The sequence below is a fragment of the Lasioglossum baleicum genome, chromosome 7 (assembly GCF_051020765.1).
Source record: "Lasioglossum baleicum chromosome 7, iyLasBale1, whole genome shotgun sequence".
Classification (NCBI taxonomy): domain Eukaryota; kingdom Metazoa; phylum Arthropoda; class Insecta; order Hymenoptera; family Halictidae; genus Lasioglossum; species Lasioglossum baleicum.
The window spans coordinates 14,346,065-14,370,883 of NC_134935.1; the positions used below are offsets into that span (position 1 = coordinate 14,346,065).

General features: G+C 40.3%; 1 protein-coding gene across 1 annotated transcript in view; it reads right to left on the minus strand.

Annotated features, from left to right (window-relative positions):
• LOC143210869 (uncharacterized) overlaps window positions 1–24,819 on the minus strand; it is a 156,621-nt gene that overhangs the window by 80,095 nt on the left and 51,707 nt on the right. The window contains exon 2 of the mRNA XM_076428108.1: window positions 21,166–21,197. The gene's annotated coding sequence lies outside the window, so the exon portion shown is untranslated. The remainder of the gene's footprint in view (window positions 1–21,165; window positions 21,198–24,819) is intronic.

Genomic DNA, 24,819 nt, shown 5'->3' on the forward strand with positions numbered 1-24,819 from the left:
ATAAACTGAAACTACAGATATGTTCAAACATTTCAAAATCACTTACCTTCCTCGAAAAAGATACAATCGAAAATCTAACCACGAAAGTATTCAACACGTGGAGACACAACTGGCGGAGGATCGATACTAAAATCTATAGAATGGTGCGATTGCACTGTACACTGTTGAGTAAACAAGGTAAACTATTGTTTGACGATTTTCTCACTAAAGTGTGACTTCTCCTTTGCAAGATATAAGGTAATGCCATATATAGGCGACTGTACCATATTTGGGCACTTAACCCTAAATTAAGTAATAATCTATTTGTCTCGTTTCTCCAGGATCATCTTCAGTTCACCGGATCAGAACAATTTCCAATTTTTTTTTAATCTACAAACGAACACCAACTTAAGTGACGCAAATAAAAATCGTTGAATGAGGAGAAAAGGAAATTAGCGAGACGGATCTTTTTAATTAACTATGACTCAGGAGAAGAAGTAGCAGCGGCGCCAGGCTGTGTAAGAGCGATTCAGGTGTCCGTTATTGTTGCTAATTGCGCGTTAAGGTGAATGTAACGCGCGTTAAACGTGTCCATAAATTTGCCCCCTTAAATTCTCAGCCGGCTGCGTTTCGAGGGTACGGCCACGGGCGGCCGTAATTCACGGGATGAATAATTTCATTTAATATTCGAGTGCAGCAATAGCAGAGGGAAACTGATTCACGAGTTCGTCGATAGATCCTGCCTTTGGAGATTGATTTCTATAGGGGAATTAAATCGGATGGAAACGGTATTTCTCCCGTGTCCCGTTAATGGAAACGACAACGTTTAGGAAGACTGTTGAAAGGGGAAGATTACGTCCTCGATGTTATCACTCAAAATAGGAGCAAAAAGAACGTGAACGGTAGAGGAGAGCTATTCTCTGCCTGCTTCAATAAATAAACGCACGTGGTATTTTTTATGAACGTGCATTTTCTCATAGGGTAGTTTAGATAGTAGATTAATTGTTTGAATATTTTAACTGTCACGCTATTTGTCTGACAGAACGCTGTCTTATTCTACTGATTTCTTTTAACCCGATCAATATTTCTAGACATTGTTCTTTACTGAACGTCCGACCATGTACAGCCTTATTCTACTTTCGTCGCAATTTGACTGACAATAGTTTCTAGCCTTGTTTCATTAGAAATTAAAATTACTAGCACACAAATAACCAATCCTGTTTCAACGTTTTCAACATCTGCTCAGATTTGTAGACCCGAACGGATTTCAAAGACGGCCCCATTCAAGCTACTTGTTTAATTAATCGCGCCGATCAGAGAGAGACGTCGATCGGAACTAGTAGATTACTCTGGACCTTCGATTCGGAGTTTCGTCGAAGACGAAGAGCTACAGGGGAACCTCGACGGAGTCACGAGTTCCTCGGCGAAAGCCGAAAGTAGGTTCACGACCGCACGAAACCCATTACGGCCGTATTTCATCTCGCCGCGCGATAAGGCTAATCACCGAGAAGGATTCGCATGACGGTCGGCCCTTTTCTAATCGGTTATCTAAGTAATTGGCCGGGAAATTAGTCGCTTGACTTCGAGCATAATTTAACCTCGGTTGTACGCAGCGGGATGCAGTTGACCGCCACGTGTGGTCGATGCTTGCGTGGTTCTGAAAGTGCATGCTCCGTGGTGCTCTCTGTTCAGTTTTAAAATACTAATGCTTGTTCCGTAATTGAAGATATCATTTTTCCATTATGATATGAAAATATATGAAATGTATACATAAAAATATTTTGGTTAAACCCCATTCACTTCAAATTAGGCCATTTCTTAATCGTGTGGCTAGGTTGAAAAAAGTACAACAGTGCTTTTAAATGGTCTAAATATTTTTAGTTTTGCAGTTGGATGTGCTCGATATTTATTTTAATCATGACTCATGTGAATAATTGCGGGACACTAAAATACGGTACATAATTAAGTCTGAATAATTTTCATTAAGTATGTTTACCAAGGAAACAATATACAGAGTGAGTCATCTAACGTTGCCACCTCAAATATCTTTGTTGTTTTTAAAGATACGTCAAATATCTGAAGGACGAAGTTGAATGGTAAAATGGGGCTCATACGATACCAAAAAATTTTTGTTTTCATGTAATCTTTTTAGAGATATGAAGGTCACCTTCATTTTTTTAAATAGAATGAGTTATTTCAATTTTAAATAATTCCAAAACACCATTACTGTCATACCAAGACGTTACACTAGTAAATAAACGCTAATGTGTTAGTACGACAGTAATGGTGTTTTGGAATTATTTAAATTGAAATATCTCCTGAACTATACTAACAATTCGACATACATAGGTTAGTACTTTTTTATAACGAATATCCAGCTGCATCGATTGATGTATGAAAAAGTGCCTCATTCCATTTAAAAAAATGAAGGTGACCCTTCATATATTCATAAAAACAAAAATTTTTTGGTACCGTATGAGCCCCATTTTGCCATTCAACTTTGTCCTTCAGACATTAGACGTATCTTTAAAAACAACAAAGATATTTTGAGGTGGCAACGTTAGGTGACTAAACCCTGTATGCTTAAATAAGTAATGTATTCCTTATGTTTTTCAACGGTCAAGCATTCCCAGAGCTGTGACCATGCGGCCAGTTATTTTCCGAGGCCCCTCTGACCCCATCGATCACTTACATAACCGATTGGATCAGCCCATTAGCCCTCATCTCGCGTGCATGCCTCCGCAGATGAGAGTCTATAGTCAACGACACGCTATCAACGTCTGGTTACGTAACCGTTGCGTCGGCCGGACTTTCGTGAAATCTGAAACGGGTTCCGGCCATGTGTCCCATGTTCCCCGTTACGAAATTACTATTCCGTGACTCCGAAACTCGACATTAAGCTCGTGTATGAACCCCCGGAGAGAGATCGGACCGTCGCCGACCTCCGAGACCAGCTCGTCGAATTTATTACACTTGAAGGACGACGAACCGGCTGCGCTCGTACGTTTGACGTCGTCCTTACGTTGCGTTTAATACGGACAGATTAATATCGTGTATCATCCATGGGGGTGAGCCATAGCCATTAAGAGGAGGTCACGTGCCATGGTGAAATTTTCAGACACGGCTGCTAGCAACAATTTATGTGACCGATCGCTTAGATTATCCTCCTGACTCCTGAAACACTGGCGGAAAGGCCAGGAGCTAACGAGTATTTACGATGGAAAAACGTGTTCCCGTTTATGGGGAGGGTGGATAATGGATAACCCGATGGAATGGGGGACACGTTGATGCAGGACATGCCACTTTAGTTAACCCTTGCGGAGCTTTTATTCTGGTCGCCATCGTGCAATGTGGAACATTTGTCATTGGCCAGATACCAATCTTTACGGCTTCCTAATTCTGTCATATGGTCGTCTTTATTGATCTGATGTGGGAGAAATATTGCTTTTGCGGAGGGACGAGTAGTGGACTGTGATTTATTGACAGTATGGTGCAATGGCAGCAGTGGAAGTATTGTTTATAGTCAACGGAATAAGATTAGTGGTCAGACAAGTAGCAGAAGATGGTCTCTTTGGCTAAGTAATGGAAAATAATCTTAGTCAGTCAAGTAGCAGAAGACAGGTTTCATCAATCAAGTGGTATAAGAGAGTATTTTTTCAGGCAAGTAGCGGAAGACAATATTTTACGAGGCGAGTAGTAGCGCACAATCTTTGTCAGACAAGCAGTAGATCATTTTCTTCTGACATATTGTGTCTCACAAGTATAGTAGAAGACATACCAGGCAAGTAGTAGGAGGCAATATTTTTCATAATAATAATTGGGGACTGTATCGAATCGGACGTAAATATAGAAGTAGACTGTCTTGACTCAGACAAGTAGCAGAAGACAATCTTGTGAAAGACAGCGAGTAGAAAGCAGTCCTATGGAAAAACAAGTGGTAGAAGAATGTCTAAATTATAGCTGGTTGTGAAAAACATTTCCAATAAAACTTACTCGGTATCTTGAGAGACATGTTACGGTGGTCACGGATGTTCTGTAGGTGGACGTACTTTCGGTCCAGCTAAGCTAACATTTGGACATCGCTGAATGACCTTGGAAGAAAAAGAGTGTTAGGCTCACCTAAATAAAAACATACAGATCCGTATTAGCACGTCCACCAAGAGAAGCTTCGCGACCACGTCCATGTCACCCCCAACATCAGACCACTTTTTGTTTGAAGTATTTTTTATCAGCTACAGTATGAGAAACAATTGCGAAACTTTAACTGGGACACCCTGTACAATTAATTAACATGAAATGAAAATCAGCCATGTTTAAAGTGTCATCGCGAGATGCAACACGCATCTACTTGTGTGAAGCACGCGACGCGACGGTTAGCGAAGTGTCCTGTGAGGTATGGCGCTAGTAGTATGAGTCGTTGTACGGCCAGACAAGTGGTAGTACAGCGCGAGGCGGGCAAGTGGAATACCAACGTGTGACAAGACCAACACGTTTCGGTGAATTTCGGGGGAGAGCGAGTAGCATCAGGCGAGCGGATTCGAGCGTGCCGGTAGCGCGAGATCGATACGGGACGGTTGGTTGGACACGCGCCGCGAAATTCTGCACGCGAAAGCCAACGAGAAACGAGAGAGAACCGCTCCGGGCAGCCCTTGAAGAACGCGGGCAACGCATTGATCCCGCGAAGCGGTCTCTGCCGGTTTTCCCCGCTCTCGTTGCCATCTCCTCGTCAGAGCCCCTTCCTTGTAAATTAATCTCTATTAATATCTCGGGCACGCTCGGCCCGCGGAATTTCAGTCGCCGCTCGTCAACACGCGCCTCGCTCTACTTATTGAATTTCCCTCTTTGCTTGAAATTTTTCATTTGCCCCCGTGTTTCATCCCCTCACCTCGCCCCTCCCACCATTGTCCGGCGGAGAGATTAAAGGATTTCGTCGCGAGCGGAACGTTCCTTTCCGTTGCTGTTTTATGAAATTTCAGAGCGTTTTCTACGTTCACCCCTTCTCCGGCCCTCACACACTCGCGGCTCTTTCTTGGTACCGGCGTTCCCAAAACCTTTCTCACGCGTCGGAAATTTTAAGGGAACATCTTGGTTATTCCTTCGGATAAGTTGTTGCAACTAATATCACTAAAATTAGAAAATTTCTTTTGATATCACGTACAATCTTAAAAAGTGAGTGATATAGTTTAGCAAATGCTGCTTTATATAATTTTTACAATATTCTCTTTGCAGTTATCAAATTTCATTCTAATGTCGATCTCACGTTTCCTTTTTATTTTCCAGATGACAAACCTCTTCTAGAGAAGAAAAGCGATATTTTGATGCAAGAAATTAACCAATGTCTTCTGTTTCAAATTTTCAGATTAAATCTCAAAGAGAACGAACCAGGGAATCTGAAGGATCTAGATCTGAAGACTCGATAGAGGTAAGAAAATTTCCTGACTCAACCTCTTAACCGTGAATGACGAGTTAATTCGTCTTTCGTGTTTGCCAGTATTTTTTCACATCCTCCATCAACGAGTAATTCCTCCTCACTTTATGATTACATCGTACCTTCATAGGATGTTCTTTCCAGATTAAAGCAATACCTGAATTTAGAATTCACAATCGCACACCTAATAGCGGCCGCATAGTTGGAATGGTTCGCCGGGAGTTGCACGGATTAGTTTGCTCCACGAATTTATTGTCGACAGCGGGTAGATTGTCCGAGTCCCTATACTACTTGTGCGGATACCACCCCTATTCTACTCGCATGACTACGTACTATCCGTTTCTTGTCGTTCGAACAGATACGACCCTCATTCTATTTGTCCGACGACTGAAGGGTCTATTCTACCTGTCTGAGCAAGAACACTGTACCAATCTACTCTTCAGCCTTTATCTACCTTGAATGGGTCAATGCCAGCCTTACGTTGTTCTTTATTCTGAAAGATTCGTTACCCGGCTCGTGGGTCTATAAACCTGGCAAATGGATTCGGAAAATCGTAATGTGAATTTTCCGAGATGGGATCCCTTAGAGATTCATTGTTCTCTTGAACCCCATTGTCATAAAATACAAACAATTTTCTCGTGCGTATCCTTCCGGACTCAATATAATATAACCCCTCGCCATACAATATCGTGTCAGACTCGTGATGAAGATTTTCTACAGAGTTTAATAAATACAGTATTTGATCGATAGAAGTCCCCAACACGGGCCTGCCCAGGGTCATTTAGGGTGCGTTTATACCGAGTTTCCCGCGGGGAAAAAAATAAATTTCGAGCGGGTTGACGGGCCCGCTGTGCCCCGCTGTGCGTGGCACAAAAAAAGGTCTCTATGGGGTCCACGGCTTCGCGGTTCGTTTAGGTAAACTACCGATAGCTTCCCTTTAAGGCGGTAGGATACCTTCATATTGTAAGTAGCAAATAACTAGAATCTTACTAGAAAAATTGGGTTTGCGAATTTTCGCTTTTTGTCCTTATCCGAGCAAACACACCATGTAAAAATTTCATACGGTACACAGTGAGCAATTTGGACGAAATCTGTGTCAAAATGAAAGAACTACTAATGTGCTTCTTCAAGGAACTATTAATTTTTAATGCACTACCTTACTATTTTGAATTTCGTATTGAAGGTGCTATTTTAAGGTACACCATATTGAATTTCTTTTTTAATGTATCTTCTCTTCAAGGAGCTATTTTCAATTTCATTTTTAATGTACAATTTTAAGGTACTACACTTCGGGTTTTATTTTTAATGTACCTCATCGAAGAATTATTTTAAGTCCCATCCTCGATGACCCCTTTTCAAGGTGCTATTTTGAATTCCGTTTATAAGGAACCATTTCGAACTTCTCAAATATTAAATGACTGAAGTACCAAACTCACTTTCGGCCCACCGAAATAGAACAATTCCTCCTAACTCAACCACCGAGCAACAAATTGTCGGGACTTTAATCTTCCAACGGATGGAGATTCGGGGACGGTTTATCGTGGATCGGACCGCTGTTAAATTAATGAAGTTCCGAGGTGGATCATCCGGGATGCGGTTAGTCAGAAAAGTCGAAATTCTATATCGGCTTCATCACGCGTGTTTAATGAACCTATGCGCGCCGGTACGGTTCGCGCGTCTCCAATCAGGTTTTTATGAGCGGATTAATAGGACGAAGGGATCAGCCGAGGCTCTTCGGTGGAAAATCGAGCGGAGGAATTAGGGAAAGTTTGTTGAGTGGCTCCTCGAGTTACGGGCCCGAAATTTGCCCGGTGCCTACGGATTTCGGTTCACGGGGAATATTAATAAGCCCCGGACCTGTCGAAAGTCTCGGATATCCTCGAAACTTGGATCTCATGGCGGGCCGTGCATCAATTGTCCGACTGGAAACACTGTGACACCGTAATCCTTACGAGGTGAGGACAGCCGCGTCAAGCTCGCGAAATTGAAGTTCGCCTAATCTTTAAGCCCCCGACGACAGCGCATCGAGTATGGTGATTTGCGTTAAGCTTATGCGGTAATCTTGCCATTAGATTTACATGCACTACATAATATTTATGTTTTACTTATTAATACAATTCAGAGTTGGGCAAAAATTTAATCAACGATTGACGAATAAATTTCTACTTCGATCGTTAATCGCAATTAACAATTTATCTTCTAATTTAGTCGTTAATTGCGGTTAACGATTAAATCGTTATTAATCGTTAAAATTGCGGTTAACGATTAAATCGTTATTAATCGTTAAAATTGCGGTTAACGATTAAATACTTATTAATCGTTAATTGGGAATAACGATTAAATTTCTACTTTAGTCGTTAATTACGATTAACGATTACATTCCTTTCAATTGGAATCGTCAATTGGATAATTGATTAATAGGGGTGTGCGAGATTCCGGTCGGGACGGGAATTTTGCTCGGGATCGAGACGGAATCCCGCACGATTAATTATTAACTCCTGAAATTTCGAAATGAAATACGAAACCAAAACTATATGAATACTGAAGAAAAATGTGAACTTATATAGTTTAGGTGTATTGTGTATAATACAAACTCTGTTTACTTGCTTTTATGATGATTTCTTTTTTTAATCAACGATTGCCGATTACCTTTTTTAATCGTACACGTTAATCAATCAATCTTGATGAAAACTTTAATCGATTAATGCCCAACACTGATACAATTATACTAATACAATATGCTTAAAAAATGCTCATTTCATTGATAGTCTCACCAAAGAAAATATTATATTCACTTTCTGGGGGTTGATTCTTGGCACATGATTGTTACTAGTAGACAGTGGATCTTTGTGCAAAATTAAATTTTCTACCTGAATTTCAACAAACTGGAGTGAAATAGATTTGATGATCGAGGTTAAAAATAATAAAACAGTATTTTTAGATTTTTCTATTGTCTTTACAGTTCTAAATTGTACTAATTTTTGTAATTTTTCAGATCTGGCCAGTGAAGTGGTACAAATGGATGTCTAGTCAGATTATTCAAGTGAGAAGTTATGTGAGGACCAAGTAAAATGAATAGACACTAAACTGGACAAGTAGTATAGAAGAACGTATGTCCAGAAAAGTAGTATAATGGATAATAATGTTTGACGTAAAATAATATGCAGAAAAAGAAATTGCTTTCACGAAATCATTATGGGGTTGTTAAAAATTATGAGCCCCTCCCAGATTAATATTTCCAGATCTGATTTCAGTAAGGAACTGCGGGAAAGTTTCTGCGTATTGCACGCGTTAATCGTGCTCGGTCCACTGGGAAATCGGGCAAATTTTGTGAGTACGTTCAACTTTCGGTCGACATCTAGGGCTCGAAAGCTCGACAGCGGTGATAAACCGGAACAGCGTGACATCAGCTCCGAGGAAGTCGTGAAATCGACGACGAAACCGCGTTACAACGGCAGGAGATACCGAGTGATTACGTTAAACATGGTGATTCGGCGTTAAGGGACGCGTCACAAAGCGTGGGACGCGACTGGAATCCGGATTAAAGGAGCAACCGGCTCGATTAATTACAAGGACACGGTGTGCCCGATGCTTTTGGGATAGTTGTATTAGCATACATTAGCCCCTTGCTTTTAACCTGATTCCCAAACACACGGGCTCTGATTAAATAACTTGCTTTGTTTCCTTTTCGGCATGGAGTTTCTAACTCGCGAAATTAAAGCTGAGGTCGAACATAGCGGAAGTTAGGGGAACGATGCTAAATGCGTACTGGTCACCTAAATTGTGCCCGTAAATGAATTCGTTACCATTTATTATACGCAACATCGTACAATACTGCTCTCGTGGCGAGTGGTCGTTCTGTGCTTTGAAAATTGAATTAAAACTGTTCGGGCATGATATATGTGACTTTTATCAATTTTATAGTGAACAACGTTATTTAGTCATCTTCAAAAATGTCTTCATTAAGTATTTTTAAATAATTCTTCTGACTTGTCTTATATTTATTCCGATGTTGAATTGAAAATTTTATTTGACGTCGAAATGTCTCCTAAATGGTACCATTATGCTTTATAAATTGTCCTAGTGCAATTTAAAAGTCTGAACAAAGTTTTAGGAATTAAGAGAAAATTGTACATTCAACAAAATATCTAGAATATGTAAAAAAACCTGTTGTAACCTGATCCAAACCGAATATTATACATTTTTGCAACATCATGCCAAATTTTCTCAAGCTGCACAGTATCTGCAATTCGCCCTTATGTGTTTCCATCCGGCCACATTTCGTTCTACTCGTACATTCAGTGTTTACTACTCGACTTTCGGGAGCTAACTACTTTCGTCTGGGGAGATTTGTTATTTTTCGCGTCCCATTTAAAGTCTCGCGATTATTTTATTCACTAGAGCGGTGGAAGGGGAAGCTGGGTAGAAGATACGATGTTCCGCAGGATTCCATTTCCATGCGAAACAGAAGTTCCACGGTATCGAAATTCTCGCAAAGAATATCTCAAGAAACGAACCCGCGAAGTCGTCGTAAATACGTCGAACAAAGTTCCAGGGGAAATTCGATTTCTACGTTCCCCCGTATCATCCTGGCCGCGAAACCACGTCCCGGACGCGGGACGTGTATCGAATGCAAAACGAAAAACCGCACGTGTAACCGGGAACGAGAATTTCGCCATTCGTCGACGGAGAAAGACGGGTAGGGAAAGTATTTAGTCGTGCGGAGGGAACTCGATAATGGAAGTTACTTCAATTGCAGATTTCTGCATAACATCGCTACGAACCCTTGGGAATTCCGAGAATCCTTCGACACCATTTAGAAACTGTGAGTAAAAGGGAAATTCTCGGCAAACAGAAATTTTAATCCGTGAAAGAAATATTGGAAATATTTCGGAATTTATTCAGTTTGATTTGTTTTATTGGATTTATTTAGTCCAGCGTATAATATTGCGAGGAAATTTAATTGTTCTATGTGTCAGTCTTCGCTCAGTCTTCACTCAGAACTTCATCAATCGATTGAATCAATCGCCGATTTTTCAATGATTACTTTTTTAATCGTACACATTAATCAATCAATCTTGATTAAAACTTTAATCGATTAATGCCCAACTCTGATATAAACGCTTTCGCGAACCTCTCATTTGCCTGTTCTTATTCAGTCAAGTAGTATATACCAGTTTCTGGTCAGACACTCAGTCCAAGAAACTATCTGACAATTCACAAGTGCAGAAAAATTCGTAGTCTATTGATTAAACTTCATTCTTGTATAAAAATACTTTCACGACCTTCTCATTTCCCTGTCCTTGCTCAGCCAAGTAGTATAAACCAGTCTATGGTCAGACAGAAAGTCCAAGACAGTATCTGGCGTCTCAAGAAGCGCATTGTCGCTATCGTCGCGACTGTTCCGCCTCGTTTCGCGTCTAAAACAAGGCTCGGTCATGCATCGGATGGAAACTGGGAACCGCACGTGTAACCGGCAGCGAGGAGCGGGATTTGATAGAGTCGGTGGCCATTCATCGACCGAGCAGATCGTTCCGGGTAGCTGGATCGTCGGAGCTCGTTAATTCAATTCAAGCGGCGGGCTCTCCGGCTGCTGGCACAACGTATGAAAATCGAGGCGGCAGCTCGTTCGCCTCGCCTCGCCTCGGCGGTGGATATTCAGCCCGAGGAACAATCAGATCTTCCCCGGCGATTGTTGACGCCGTTACACCAGTCCAGACGGGCCTACATTCGACCGAATAAAAGGAACACGACGAGCGAAGACGCCTCGGACTGAATGCTTTGCCTAGGGAACTGCGAAACTCGAGAGACCCTGAACACAACTCTCCGAGGAAACTGTTAGTTTCACAACGAATGCAATTTTGGAACGAGCTGACACTCGATCAACTTGTGCTGGCGATGCTATAAGAAAACCAAAATTTTCGACGACCGGAAGCGAAGATAACGCGATTCTGCACCTCTGGAGAGGTGATCTTTTAAAAAAAAGTGGACCACAAAATTGACCTTGACCTACTTCTCAAGGTCAAACATGTTTTTATTGCATCATATTGTGCTCGTCGCGAAAAACAGAAGACTGAAAGGAATTATAGCTCTCATGTCACGTCTGCCGACGTGTTGCCATAGGTTATAAGCATAGCCAATAAGAGTAGGATATTGTAACCGTAATTATTAAGAATATTGATTAGTTATAAGTAGTCATACTTCGCTCCGTTCATCAGATCCGATTCTCACCTCATACCATATACCCATTCTTATCTTAACCCTTGTATAATAATCATATCTTAATGTATTCCCCGTAGCAGTATCACGTAGCATTCACCGTAATCATTAATCGCGCGCTTCTCATAACATCCATAGCGTTATGTCTAACGAGACATCCGGTAGAAAATAAGACACCTATGTATTCGACCTCACGATCCTAAAAAGAGTTCAGTTAGTTAGTTCAATTCGGACAGCCAGTCTGACACGTTCGTTCAAGACTCCAGCGAGGCTCGCCGCCTCCTGGATGTCCCGGTCCAGACTCCGACGAGTCCTCGCTCTCATCCGCCTTTGAGCGGTCCTGCTATAACACGCGCTTCTAGTTCATTATAATTTCATTTCATACGTTACAAATATATTCCCAGTTATTAATTTAATAAGTGAGTCTCGCTTAGTTCTTCTCCCTACATCCTCGCGCTTGCAATACTCTCCTATTCAATTCGCGTTCGTCGCTATCAATTACGAAAGCTCGTGCGCGTCAACGAACGCGAGACGGAGGACAACAGCGGGGTATCTCCCGCCAACCGAGGATCACCGACGACGTGATCTTCCCAGGACGAGTGAGGATCATCGTCCTTCCTACGACGATCCTGCCTGATTCGACTGCAGCCGTCAGCGAGCAACGGAAGCAGTTCGCATAAAGAAGCCTGCCTGTCTTCACCGATCGCTATACTCAACTGTCCGATAAGTTGCTAGACATTTCCCTGCGAAGATTCGTGCCGTCTCAGTTATCTCTGTTCTCGTCCGCCGCTTTGGGGCGAATCTACTGTAAGCGTTAAGTAGAATACGCATGTTCGCGAAAGTCGTGGTTCCCAGTCAGACGTCGGACGTAACGTGCCGCGTGGACAAAAGGTTGTATCGCATTTGAGAGCGTCCAGTAAGGGGAATGGGTCGCGGAACGATAGTTTTCGCGAAAGTCAGACTCCGGGACGTAACACTCAGATTAACTAAATTAAATTGCTACCCAGTACACACTTCATTCTACATACATTAAATAAAATTAATAAGTGCAAACCGGACCAGGTAGAACGGAGAGGAGCAAAATGGAGAAACGACAGTAACCCACGACTGTCTTCAAAGTAGAAGTACGAAGTACAGGGTCGAAGTGAAACGACACAGTGTTGCGAAGTCAAAGTGAAGAACGTTACTTCGGGACACTGTTCCCAACGAGAGGGCGTGCCGTAGAACCTTGGGGCCAGGTGCTTCGAATGCCGGCTGCGATCCCCACCGACAAGGATCTCAGGAATTTCGGTCACGGTGCCATTCCACTCGAATCTAATTCCGTCGGAGCGCGTTCAGGGAAGTATACTTAATTCCGGCCCCGCCGGTGAAGTCTCTGCCTAATGCCCGCCAACTGTGATCTCCATATTCAAGTGTTCGCGAGTATGTAGCCGGGAATTAAGGGGTATTCTAGTGTAACAGGTCTGCAAGAAAATATCAATCTTGCACGCATCAAAAATATATGACGCTTCAAAGGTATACTCACAAGTTATCATCGTGTGTCAGGAAATAACGAAACTACAGCTGGTTTAGTATGACCCACTATAGTGAACGAACTTAAATTTTGCATACGTCTTCAGTGGATGTATTGTAATTTTTACAACCTTTTAAAGCCAATGATAAATCGAAGAAAAATTGAAATTTATATTCAAAGTTTATATTCAGTTATATTCATTTTTTTTTTACATTTTCACGATCTTTAAACGTCTGTAGCTCATTGTAAACTTCGTCTGATTTTGATGAAACTGTCAGAATGTATATAATTGACACAGATCTACAAAACGGGTTTTTTAAAATGTTCAATGTATAGGCCTGCATAAAAAAGTTTAATAGAGACTACTTTTATTATAGTATTTTGTCTCCAGTTCCAACCGGTTTCAATCTTTTCAAAATTTCTTTTTCACGTCATATAGTAAACTAACTGTTCTAACTTCTAACAAAATTCCTGTCGTATGAAAATGTTCCCTAAGTCGAGGAAAGCAACCCGAGCTGCGAAAGTGGGGAAAGTCGCCGGAAAAATCGCGTCGCGTCCGACTCTAACGAGCAGCTTCTCTCCCGAGTTTGAAATTCTCCTCTCCCAGCTCGATTAGCCCGATCCCGGAGGGGTTGATGACAAATCCCCGTCCGGAGGTTAGGTTTATTTTGGCGAGGGGATCGCGGAATTTCGACCACGGCGTACTTGGTGTCGCCTGATCAAATAAACGTGCAGAACTTGGGCCAATTCGCGGCCGACATCGACTTCCGTTGTCTCCGACTGCGGTCGGAAACGATGTCCGCGAGCTGATGAAAACCTTCGCCGCGTGAGACGACTCTGAATTTTTTAATTAGGTTAAAGGAGCACGAGAGGTGCTAACGGTGGCTGTAAACGCTATTACTTGGGGACGTGACGCGGATGGTTTCCGTATCTCCTGCTTTATCCGTGAATTTTCGCGATGTTCGCGCTGTTACTATTCATGAAATTTTTACTGCTCTCTTTGCTCACCTTTTCTCTACTCGTAAATTGTTGCCCCTCTATATTGCCAGCTATATTACTCTCTCTATTTTGCTCCCAGTCTCTAGTCGTGCACAAATTTTGAACCTCACCCTCTATTCACGAGTACTTTTAATTCTATATACATTTTCTATCTATTTGTTTATACTCTTAAACACTTTTTTATTTGTTTGTTTTCTTCTGCTAATAAATATTTAAGATGGTTTTTTCTACTAATTTTAATATTTTTCAGTGTCCCCTCTCTCTTACTCTTACTTTATTTCTTTCTGCATGTCTCTATCTACGCATACAAATTTCTTTTTTACTCTATACCCATTTTGAAGATTGTCTTTCCCCATCTCTATATCTGCCTATAAACACTTCTGTATTATTTCACCTCCTTCTATATCGTTCCCCCTCTAGTCATATACATTTCTGCAACAGTGTCTGTTTTGGATAGAGTCTCACTCTACTTAAGAACCCTTCTGCCCAACTCTATTCCCTTCTGTCTGCCTCTCTCGACTCATAAACATTTCTCCTGCATTCTATCCCTTTCTGACTGTCTCTCCCCAGTCATAAACACTTGTCTCTAACTGTTTCTGACTGTCTCCTCCTAGTCATAAACACTTGCCCCTTCCGCTACCTCTTTCTGTTTGTCTCTCCCTATTCATAAATATGTATATTACACAGCAGGTATTACACAATACGTATACATCGTATTTATGGGACAGACATTCATTTTCTTCAACGGTCCTTTATGCAGATTTAATTGTTCGATTCTAGATAATCCACAAGGAACTGATTTAATTTCATATTTGTCGTTCTTCGCTATATTTATCTTTCTTTGTTTTCGGAAGACATTTCGTCGTACTGCAGTGCACTGTCTAGTTCCTGTAACTACTTTACGCAACCCGTTTCCCCAGGCAATTCCAGAGAACACAGAGGACCGTAAATCTCAAAATAAAACTCGTTTCGTCTACTTTGTGTGACAGCTCTCCACGCTCCGTTCACACGTTAATATAATCTGTGACATCAAAGCACGTCTAAATACATGGGATGAGATTAAAATGAAATTAAGATTAAACGATTATTGAGATGGAGTTGATTTAAAGTTACGTTAAACGTTGAGCAAATGTTGGTCCATTGTAGATCAGTGAGCTTGTTACAAAACGTACATTTTCGGAACACCAATTTTTTTTAATTTCGCAAATGAGTCGACTGTACATCTCGTAGCAATGTAGAAAAGCGACCAGCAATATAATCGAACTCCAGATCATTTATATTTTAATTTAAAACTTCCTCTTAGATTCTATAATAAATTTACTAATTTATATTTTAACCTAAGAATGTTATTTACAATTATTTACTTCTTATTCTTTATTTTTAAATTAGCATATGAATATTCAGTTCGCTTATTTTTATTCTATTTCAAAGACGATCAAATTTCGTCCAATGAATCATTTTTCAAATTGATTCCCCCCAGTTTGATTGTTTTTCATAGATCACGTGAATGTTCTACGACGTAGTTGATACGAGTATCAACAGGAAGCAACACCGGAAACTATGTATCAGAATCCAGTAACGATCAACGATCAAATCAAGTAGCAGATCACATTCACGGATCAGCAGGTAAGCAGTGAAGACCCTAAAGAAACCAACAAACCGGAAACACTCCCGACGACGTAATTTCGGAGTAGCAGGAGATATCGAGTGAGAGGAAGCTTCTCGAGCATCAAGCTGCCGATACAAAAGAGATCGCGTGGGCGATGAAAAAAGCCTCCCTCGGTTTTCCCCTGCTCTCGAATCTAATTACAAGTGCACTCCGCCGAAGTATCGGCTTGTTCGACTTTCCGATTTTGTTCCGCGTCAATCGACGATAGGATTTAACAGGTACAACGCTCTACCTTGGCGAAACAACAACAACACCTATGAGCGAATCCCTCATAGTCCAACAATTATTACTATTGAGTTAGAAAGAGAAGTCTAGAGCATTTTAAAATTAAAATTCAAAGATAAAACTAAGATTCATAGGTTTATTCAATGACATGATAATTTTGGGACATAGTGCAGACATATGGAATAGTTTATGAAACTTTGTAGTTGTTGTTTAAGAGAATGGTTGACCTGAGACCTATAGTGGGTGCAAAAAGTGTTCGTACACCTTTTTAAAAGCTAATAACTTTTTTATGATTGTACCAAAAGACCTGATTTTTTTTATAATCAATTAGAAGCATTGGTTTACGAAATGACAAGCAAAAAAGATTTTCCAAAAATTATAATTTACACGGTTACATGCCAAAATAAAAACTTTTTTAAATCTTTTGATTTAGGTCCTTAATGAAAATTTCAAATATATGTTTTGTAGATCTATGTTAGTTATACACATGCTGAGAATTTCCTTGAAATCGATTAACATACACACGAGCAACTTACAAGCGGTTAAAAATGGTGAAAATCATAGTGTTACACGACTTTTGATCAGTTTCTGCTTAAAATCCACAAAATCTTACATTTTTTGATGCGCGTCGTTTTTTCCTGTGTCAGTCGACTTCGATGAAATTTTCAACGTGTGTATAAATAACATAGATCGACAAAACATATATTTTAAATTTTCATTGAGGACCCAAATAAGAAAGTTAGAAAAAATGCCTTCCTTTATTTTTGCACGTAACCTCGTAAATTATAATTTTTGGAAAATCTTTTTTCATATCATTTCGTAAACCAATGCTTCTAATTGATTATAAAAAATCAGGTCGTTGGGTACAATCATAAAAAAGTTATTAGTTTTTAAAAGTTTACGAATACTTTGTGCAGCCACTGTATAGTTTCTTTGAGACATTTGTTCTTCGAAAAAATGAAAAAAAAAGTTTGACCTTGAGCAAAGGGTTAAGGTCAAGCTATCCAAAGGTGCCCAATCGCGTTACAGTGACCGAGACATATAATTTTGAAACACACTGTACGTTAATCACTTTACATTCTGTATAATAATTTGTCCGACTTGGCAAAGTGTTCGACTACTTGCGGAGGCGAGTTCGATTCCGTTTCCAGTTTGTCAGTATTCCTGGCTTTCTCTCTTCGTGTCCTCTTTTCAGATTTTTTCCTCCACTTTGAAGCTCGCCGGGGACGCTTTGAGTCGCGATATTTTTCCGCTCGCAGCGAGAAAAAGAAAAAGAGAGAGCACGATGAAAATTCTCGTGTCTATGCGGCTCAGTCGACTCGCGGAAAATCGAGTGTCCGATTGAACCGGCCAGGTGGATCGGAATTGGTCCAAGATCCTTTTTTTTCTATCTCGTCGGTCGCTTTCAGCGATCCTTTCAACGCGCTTCGGCTCAGGACGCGTCAAATATTGGAACAAAGTTCAGAATTTCTGCCCCCCGTTTCTTGCGCGATTAAACGGACAAATATTCCGTGCGACGACTGCTGCAAAAATTTCATGATCGACAGACTTACCCGTTGTTGCAATTTCGCCCCTTTGTTTAATCCTGATCGCTGTGTTTAAAGGGTTGCTGCAAATATTTTGTTCGATTTCAGAGGAACTCCATTTCTGTTTTGACCTCACGAGGTTTATGATTTAGTCTTGGAAGAAATTTTTTAACGTCTCTCTTCGTTGCTTATAAAGGGACAATCAAGTAAGAGAATGATTGAAATCCAATGAATTTATTGTTCATTCTGTCTATCAATAATTTAAAAACAATAAATTTATTCGTTTTTTAGTTTTAGAATACACTTCTCTTTTTTATACATATTGAAGTTTTTAATTGGTGGACAAGAAGGACAATTATATTATCGTCGATAAGTTTCATGTGAAAGCTTATAAAGATAAATATTCAATTGTTCTACAAGCTTGTTAAAACGTTTTTCAAAACGTGATAAAAAAATATACAACTCGTGTAATTTTGATTAGGTTTACTTGAAAAGTGCAAATTCCAAAGGTAAAAGGTTCGATAGTTGTTTTGCAAAAAATGTGTGCAGAGATGGCCTCGAAAACCCGAATGCCCCCATAAGCACTCGGCGATCGTACGAAGCAGCCAGTGAAGTGGCAGAGCAGAATCGCGAGGATCAGCAATGTTTCTTTCGTGCCAATCTCGTTCGCGTAGTCAGGAGTGAAATTATATCTCGTAAATCGCTTTCGTGTTTGCCACGTTTTTCCTTGTTTTCGTTGTATCTCCTCGCTCTCGACGCACTAGTTAAGTTAATAGTCGCGCCCGAGGCTCGTCGTGTATACGAGATATAATGGGACAACGTCAGCCACCGAGTGAGATATTAAGATTTATGGTAATTTATTCTGTAATCACGAACCAGAGCAAGGAGGCGCGCTCACGTTTCTGTATTTGTTATCACGAGTTCGAGCCCTCCATTACCGAGCTGTACTTTGGCTAATCTGATGCTTTTAAATCGTTATGAGGGACCGGCGACGAACTGTGTTAGTCCTCGAGTTTCGTATCGAACGTTCCTATCTGATTGCCACTCGAAGATTTGCTTGTTGACACTTCATCCCCTTAGCAGAGTTTGGGAAATTGTTTCTTTAATTGTTGCCCAAGAGAAATGAATCAAATTCGACATTAATGAAAGGGAAAAAGTTATTTATAGCTGGAAGTGATGTTCTGTAACGATTTGTGTTGTCTGTAAATTTTTAAAGCGTGTATTAACAAAAGTTATTTTTCGTTTCATTATTATTGTACAGAACTTTGTAATCGAGGAAATTTTCTTTTCCTCAGGACTTGTAAAATAATGTCTGAAAATGAACATTTGATGTTGAAATTTACCATCTAATAACATTTAAGACAGGAAATTGTTAATCAAATTGGCCTAAATTAGAAGGTATAGGCAATGAGGGAATTATAAAGTAATTGGTGTTTATGAAATTATTTTGTAAAGCGCACGATGCTTCCAGAATGTTTTATATTTTCTAATCGGAGTGCTTCTTGTCAGCGTAAATTGAAATAAGAAAGTGGAATTTAAAAGAAAATGCAAAGTAGAGGCAAATTTAATAAAGGCGGATTTGTGTCAAAGGATTAAGTTCTTGTCTTTTTAATCCATTCTCTTTAAGGATTTGCGTTCTCTATCCCGTCAGTCTGAATAATCAGGAGCAATTCTACTTGCAAGCGAATATTAATAGGAAAGAAGAATTGTATATTGGAGAAAGAATTGTAGAGAAGCGATAAAGTGGATGAACATTATCGTGAAGAATTTATTACGCAGTAATATTGTTGCAAAAATAAAGTTTACTGAGTTTTATTGCAAAACTCATATAATTTTACACGACTGTCTGAGAATAACATTTTTCCGATTCAAAGCTCTTTTTGCAACAAAATAATAACATAAATAGTAATAACTCCTGATAGCGTATATTAAAGTTCACGATAGTCATTCATAACCAATGCTACAAGATAAATATAAAAATTATTCATAAAAAATTCTGTGCCACCCAATAAAAATATTGAACTCTCGTACTCTCTTCAGAAATAGTTGCACAAATGACAATGCTGCATCTATTTTTGTTTGACACTTGAAAACAATAAATTGTGGTCATAATTTTACAATTTCCGGAGATCCATTTTACAAACAGAAAGAAATCAAATATTTCACTGCACCTGGAAACAGTAAATTTACAATTTGTGGAACGTGTGAGAGTTGAAGACGAATAGAAATTTATTCCTAACGCGATTGATTCATCAAGATAAAAAAGATGAAGCCACTAACCCACCAACGAAACAAACATCACTCAGATCTCAAAAATTCTCAAATTTCCGGCTTCAAAGGTAAACAATAAAATATAGAAAATTCGAGCAATTTACAACCAAAATAAAAATATCTCGATTCGATCTTCTCTGCGAGACACGACAATTTCATATGCCCCAATCGAATATCCGCAACAAAGATAATACTAAAATACAAGAGCAGCGTTATTCGGGACACGGGAGCTTAAACGACTGAATCCGCGTCCGGACGGGTCAGAGATATCCGCCACCGTGTACCCCATCGGGTCGCAAAAACGTAGAATTCGTGATTGTGTTCCCTCGCGATTTCCTCGAATCGAGATCGATAATCGGATGGACGGATAACATGATTCTGCGAAACGGGTAGACGGGTACAAAACAGGTCCGTGACGGGTACGTATCTGCAGTGCTGGGTAAAACAGAATTTTCAAAGATAAAATAGAAATATTCGCAAAAATAATTATTTACTTTTGCGTTACTGGAAATACTATTTGCAATATTTATTTAATTATATGGTTCTCGAAAACATTTACTTTTGGAATGTTCTGGCACATTAACCCTTAGACGACGAATCTTTATGGCAATTATAAAATTGATGGTGATGAGAACTGTAACTTCAGAAACTGTTTTAACAAAAAATTGTGGTGCATAAAAATAACAAAAATTTACTTATCCAGATTTGGATATTAAATAAAATCCCCATGTACACGTCATTACAATTTCAATAATAAAAAGATGTGGAACCTATCATTGTAATAGTACTTCCGTGGTTCTAACATTAAAAATAAATTATTTTATCATAAAATTGTGGTCCATAAAAATAAAAACATATTTATGCAGATTCTTAGTGCCTCTATACTATAGTATAGTATACGAAGAAATGTCCTGTCATTTTAATGGTGTAATCCCACAATTCTAGCATTCAAAATACATTAATCAACTAGGATCCAATAATTCCATCTTAAACCCACCCAGTCGCGTTGAAAGGATTAAATTAGAGTAATCCAATGACTATCCTCAATACATCTTACTCGAAATGCAGCAAGCTCTGATTTGCGTGCCGGTGAATTTGCAGCTTCGCATCCGGATCCGCCGAATTGGTATTCATGGGCGTTCTGTACTCGCAAAAATGCTCGATAATAAAACGAACGGCCTCTACGTTCGTGCTACGCATGCGTCCCCCATCGGCTGCTGTTTTTTCGGCAACAATGTTGCCGGAGGGCTCGGAATTGTTGTGGTATCAAGCTCACCGGTTAATATCGCGGCGATATTTCACGGCAACAGTTTGCCCGGATGCGAGTTTCGCTTACCTACTGGGCCTGGATGGACTGCGAAACGCGATCTGTAATCAAAGGAGAGATTTATTAGTCCCCAGGATCTGTCCTCCTCGTTAATTATTTGCTTTTGTTCGCGGGGCGCTGGGGTTTCGATAAAGTGCGCAGTCCGCTAAGCTTAATGGGCTTTTTGACTAAAAGTTAGTCAGATTGACGGGTTCGATCAAAGAGAAAGGGGATTTAGTGTTTCATTAGATAATCCGTTCTTTAATTAGTGGGAACCTCTGTTGGCGAAGTCTGGTTTCTGAATTGGAGGTTTAGGAAGGGACCAATTCTTTTAGTATTTCTACTGTCATTAATTTGATTCAATCATTCTCGTCATAAATGCATAAAACATGCAGTCTCATACAGTGATTGTTATATTTGCCTATACATATAAATTTAAAAATAAAAATAATTTATTAATAATTAAAGTAGAGGAGAATGATTAAGAGTAAATTTTATACAAATTAAAAAATGAATAACATACTGTACAGTTAGGAGCAAAACTGATCACACACACTTTAAATCAGAATAACTTTTTTATGAATGAACCAAACGACTTCAATCTCTCTGTAAGGCTAGATGAATTAGTTTAGTAAATGACGTCTAAAAAAATATTTTGAAAAAATGCATTTGATCGGAATTGTGAAAAACAATAGTAAAAATTGATTTTTACGACTTTTTTTAGCTGGGTCCACCTTACTTCGTCTTACTTCACTCGTCCGACAAGGGACTGACAATTTGTCTGACTACTTGTCTGACAATGAGTAAAGGCTGACGAATAAAAATAATTTTATAAAAATGCCAAAATAATAATACCAACACTCATAAAATGAAAAATTTGAATCCATTCGTTTCACCAACTAGCTCCAACATTAAAAATCTCACTTTGACGACCATAAAATCCCATCCCAGCTCTCTCCCAGCAACTATACTCAATACCACCACTATCTGTCCTCCATTCGGAGCATTCAGCAGGGTCGGGCACTCAATTTCAATACGGAGTACGAGCGAACGAGTCGAGAAAGCGCAACGAGTCTCGCCTTTATTCGCGAAAGGCAACGGAAGCCCTTTCGCCCTGCGAAATTCGATTCGACGTTCCGCGAGGCGTCAAGACGCGGGTCCCACTCGCGGCTAGTCGGGTCGCGACCCGTACTTCCCGCCGGAGCGAAAACCGTTGTACCTTGACTCGGCATTCGAGGCCGATGGATCGGAATGGATGCTCGCGCCGATACACGCAGCGTTTCATCCTCGGTGACGACGCGACGTCGCGTCCAAATGGATCCGTGTTTAACGTCAGCCCCGTTACCCACTCGAATTGATCCCCGACACCGTAAACGTCCTATCTGGCTCGCAGGTCGAAAAAAATCCCTTTTCCTCCAGCTCTCATCGGCGAACGACGCGCGTAAAAGTTTAAGCACTGCCGCGTGAGAATGACGCTCGTCTACCGGATGAGCTGAATTTTCTGCTTTCTTTTCATTTTCTGCACCCGGAGAACAGGTGTGATTAGTAGTGAATATTTGTGTAGAAAAAGAATGTAGCGTGATTCTGCACCACCGGATAGGTAGAGAACTGCGAAAAAATGGACCGCAAACTTGACCTTGACCCTTTTCTCAAGGTCAAACCTTTTTCATTGCAAACTGTAGTACTAATCGCGATAAGAAAAAGTCTCGAAGGAACTATAGGTCTCAAGTCAACCGTTCTCTTAAAAAAACAACTTATTGCAAATGTCTACAGGCTGTCCAAAAATGGAACAAACGTGGAGGGGACCGAACACCGTCAATTCCAGTACAAATAAAAAATTTCTTTGTACGAATAAACTCTCCTGATCGAATTCCAAAACCTTCCCATCCTCACACCATCTACTTCTCCCGAAATAAATTCCCAAAGGGGCTCCATCCATTATACAATTCCACAGAAAACCGCCTTTAATAAAAGATCCATCGCTTCCGTATCGAGCGAAGTTCCATCACGGTTTTCGTGCGGCGGCCTTTAAAAAAAAACTGCCGTCCATCACGGGGCGCACATAAAGTTCCGGGCGACACTCCATTACCATCGAGGACAGACAGGAGAGCAACGAGAAAGAGAGAGAGAGAGTGGCCATCCACCGTCCAACGATCTCTTGGTCTCTCGGTTACGTGAAATTTGCTCGAGCGGGTCGGCAGCCGACGACGCAGAAACCCGGCCGTTGTTCGCGTTAATAATTATCGATCGTGGGTGTCAGAAGTTAAACGAGCAGCCAGAGCGACATCCCTTTGTTGGGCTCCGATGTGCTCGGCGAATCGGATCAGCCCGATTGCACACCCTTTCCTATGAACACAACAGTGCTTGCTTAAATTTGCTGCATCCATTACACTTAAATTTTCACCACTCTACTCTTTCCCCATCAGTGTCTCAATCTCACCCGAGTCGAACTACTAGAAGAATGGAGGCATACTTCAAAGACGGTGCCACAAGCGTAAAATATAATTAATAAATTTAAAAATTAGTGTTTTCTGTCCTACCTTTTCAAAAGTAGTATCAGTGAGTTGCTCAGATTTTTCTGATTAAAACGAGCCCAAACACGACCCAAATCGGACCACTTTTATAGACTCGATAAAATAACATAATTAAAAACATACGTGTATTTACTATATATGAAGTCTATAAAATTATTCTATATACGTCGTGTTTGGACTCGTTTTACTCGGAAGAATCTCAGCAATCCATTGGTATCACTTTTGAGACGGTAATACAAAAATTAGTGAACAAGAATTTTTTTTCATTTTCGATGTGTTTCTTACTTTGTCCAGCTCCAGTCGATTCCGAACGCTGTTGTGTTTGCCTGGCGAGCAACGTACGCGAACGGATACTTGTTCCGCCCAGACTTTATCGGGCCGAGCTCAATTCCGGACGATTAATCACACAACGACGACCCGAATCGGCGGGTACATTCGTCCCAGCGACGTTTTTATCTATGCGACGTGATCCTCTCTAACGAGTCAGCCCGGTATTAATTCTTCCCGCGGATGAAAGATGTGCTTTATGAACATCGAAACACCGTGCTCGCCCAGGATCCCCTCAGCCTTCGCGGAAAACGGATTATAAATCACCGCAACCAGAGCTAACCCGGTTTGTGTACTCGTTGGAGGACTATTTTTTGTTGGGATGATTCTTGCAAACTCGATTGTGCCAGCTTGAGTTAAAAAGTAGCTGAATAACAAATCTTTTTAATTTTAAGATGTTGTCCGTGTTCAAATTGTTATTATTTCATAAAAGAGCCTTGGATGGAAGTTCGATAGCCTCATGGTGCATTTTATATTCATGCAAAGTTGGAGGTATACCATTCATTCAACATTTAATAAAACGACTAACATAAATATCACATCAACGTTTAAAGTGCCGTTTTAAAGAAGCTTCGATCTCCAAATTTATGTTAGTCTCAATCCTGAAAAAAAATTTTCTAATGATTTTACAGACCTTTTAATTCACAAACAATATGACTTTTTTCGTCTCGTCTACAATTTTTGTGTAATCGAGAGATAGATTTAGTACTATAATTCTGAACCTAAACTCGTGACCTAAACATTTGACCCGAAGTATCTCCGAGAACAAAAATCCGTGTGCTCATCTCAAATATTGACGTCGGCTAAAATCGTAGAGAGAGAT